This window comes from Acomys russatus, chromosome 13 (genome assembly GCF_903995435.1).
Source record: "Acomys russatus chromosome 13, mAcoRus1.1, whole genome shotgun sequence".
Taxonomy (NCBI): Eukaryota; Metazoa; Chordata; class Mammalia; order Rodentia; family Muridae; genus Acomys; species Acomys russatus.
In genome coordinates this window covers 39,328,536-39,331,794 of record NC_067149.1, presented here as the reverse complement: position 1 = coordinate 39,331,794, position 3,259 = coordinate 39,328,536, and positions in this window count along the sequence as shown.

The window sequence follows — 3,259 nt, the reverse complement described above, 5'->3', positions numbered from 1 at the left end:
GTAAGCTATTTTGAGCCTCATTCTGATTCTGTCTCCAAAATACTTTATTAGCTAAAGTATCTAGAAGTCCGCAGAGAAGGCTGCACTGTCCCACAATTTCATCTACTGTCTGAGTCTGCCAACTCTCTGGCATTGGGCTGCTCTCCTAGTCTTGTAAAATGTAAAAAAAATTAAATTAATGAATAATAATTGTTCCTATTAATGAAGCTCATCGTGGAAATATGAGCCTTATGTACAATATGCAATGACCAAATCAAAGCAATTAGCATTTCTTCGTGAACATGTTTCATTTCTTTAAATGAGAAGCTTCTAATGCCTTTCTTATAATGCCTATTATACTATATAGCACATTATTATGAACTATTGTGAGTTTACTATGCCCTGGAAGCTACTCTCTAGTGACACTATTTCACTCTATAATTATAAAATTATCTTTTGACCTGCATGCATGAATGTTAACATATGGTTTTTGTTTTTCTGCGTCTGGTTTATTTCATTTACCTGATGTCTATCCATGTCTATCCATGCTACTGCAAATGGTAAGATTTTACTCTTTTTCTACACTGGGAATAATATTCCTCTGTGAATATAAACAGCCTTTGCTTCACTCTTTTACTCATACATTCATGGTTGACCACCCCCGCCTGTAGCCTCTACTGTTTGATGCACAGCTTGGGCAGCTGCTGACAATGTTGCCTGAACCATAAATATGCAGATGTCTTTTCAACAAAATGTCCTGCTCTTCTGGTAACCTGGCTCTTAGTATCTCTCAGTTTATTCTCTTTACAGGAATTTATACTATAACTTCTCTTGAGTCTGGATCCAGACTCTTTCCTTTGCACATATCATAGGCTGTTGATACTGTATAGCAGAGTCTCAAATTATGCAAACATAACTCCAATATGGACATTGGAGTTGATTAATAGATACAGCAGATTTGGGGATGTCAAACCAAATCTTCCAAAGGCTAAATAGTTTTCATGCACAAGCTTGGCCTGAAACTGCAGAGAATAGTTAAGCCTTAAACCTTCGCAATAGCAGCTTTAGCCTTGAAGCTGTTTGTTTTTCCTAGTTTACTTCTTTTGATATAGTTAACAATGACCAAATAAATGTGGAAATTTGGATGAGAATTGTTCCTATAGACTTATGTGTTTGCAATCTTGGTCACCAGGTGATGGAACTGTTTGGAAAGGATTAGGAGATGCGGCCTTGTTGGAGGAGGTGTGTCACTAGGGTGGGATTTGAAGTCTTAAGAGATCACACCACTGTCAATGAGCCTACTTTCTCTTTGCTTCATTGCGGTTGTTATATCATGATTTAAACTTTCAGGTACCACTTCAACAGCATGACTACATGTCTGTTGCCATAATGTCCCATGCCATAATGTTCATGGAGTCATCCTCTGAAACTTCATGGAAGTGCCCAATTAAATGTTTTCTTTTGCACGTTGCCTTGGTTATAATATATTGTCATGGCAATAGGACATGACTAAGATAGTCAACTTGGGGAGAAAAGGGTTCATTTGGATTACAGATACAGTCCCTCATGATGGAAGCAGGAACTTGAAGATGAAACCTAAATCAAAGAACATGAAAGAGCACTGCTTACAGATTTTGTTCTAGGTTCACATTTGCCCAGGTACACCTGATAGTGCTGGCACCACCTTCAGTGATCTGGGCTCTCCTGAAAAAATTATCAGCTGAGATAATACTCCACAAACACACATCTGGCCCAAACTGATGGAGGTGATGTTACCAGCATATTCTATGCAGCTCCAAAAAATATATCTTGCTTTCTGAATCTGCTATATAGACAAGTTCCATCCTTCAAGGCAGGTATTTTGTCTCATATTCAGAATTGTTGGTGCAACAGAGAATTGTAATGCAAAATTTAAAATTCTAAAGTTGAATAAAAGAACTTTGGGTAATAATGGAAACGCTCAAGGGCAACTAGTGTTATGCCTGCATATATCTTGGGAGTCAATCTTGTTTTGATCCTTGATTTTTCTCTGAGGTACCCTTAGTATTGAGTTGATTGTGGTTCAGCAGTCTTAACTGAATGTATCTCATTATAAGTGAGTTTTGCATTACAAGTGACTTGGCATTGAGTGTGTGGAACAATTCTATATTCCTTGGTATTATTTGATCAATACACAAATTGTGCTGGTCTGGTCCAGTTTCTGGCTACTTCCCTGGATATAGATTTAGAATTATCCCTACCCACATTCTACTTGAGAGATGGTTACTCAGAGTATGATCATTGTTTCCTCCCTTATTAAAATAAATAGTGGTGGTTGTAGTTAAGACATGCCCTTTGTGCCTAGTAAATTGTGATTCTAGAAAGAAGTGAAAAAATCAAGAGAACCAGAGAAACTGTCTTCCTGGTCTTTCCATATCTTTGATTTCTTTGTGTAAGGTCTTCTGATGGGCTCTGCCTTACATTATAATTGTGTTGAACTGCCAGGATGGTCTGTACACGCTATCAAGGATAGCCATTCCCACATGTGTATGAATTGTTAGATAGTTAATATTCATAATTCAGAGTATTGTCCTATGCCCATGTCCTAAGAGCTTTTTTAAGGAGGCAGTACCAGTATGCACATTATGATTTCCATTGACGGCATATCATAGAAACAGACTAAATCAAGCATCATACCGTGCAAGGCATACTTATCATTTCTCTCATTTTGAAAAAGAAAGCTAACAAAACCATAAATTCTTAATTTAATATCCTCTGTTTAAAAAAGTAAACCCTTATGGCCACAAATAAAGAAATGTATACAATGTCAAAGGTTTGATTTTTACCATTATTTTTCTACCATTAAGTTCAGTAAATACTTCCAACTGAAAAATTTCCACTTGCCTTTTATTAACATGAGACTAAAACATTACACAGAAAAGGTCTTTTAGTTTACAAAACCTGTACCTGTGACTGGGTTGTCTCATCTTCTTCTGCCACCAGAATCCCTTGTTTATGGGCAGTAGGTATTTTGGACTTCAAAAACTCAGCTGACGACTCTGATTACTCTTGAACTAGACAGACTTCCTATGTGAAACATCTGAATCCTTTTCATCCTCATCCTCGCTGCAAGGTTAACTACCAAAGAGTCTCTGTTTCCAGTCACTCTGTGTTCGACGCCCTGTACTTGCTCAACTCATCCCCAAGACTATGATTTTTGATCTTAGTCTTTGGAGCACCCTCTTGTCTCTCCAGCACTTAGCAGAGTCCTTCAGCAGAGCAATCCTAGCTTGTATCACCC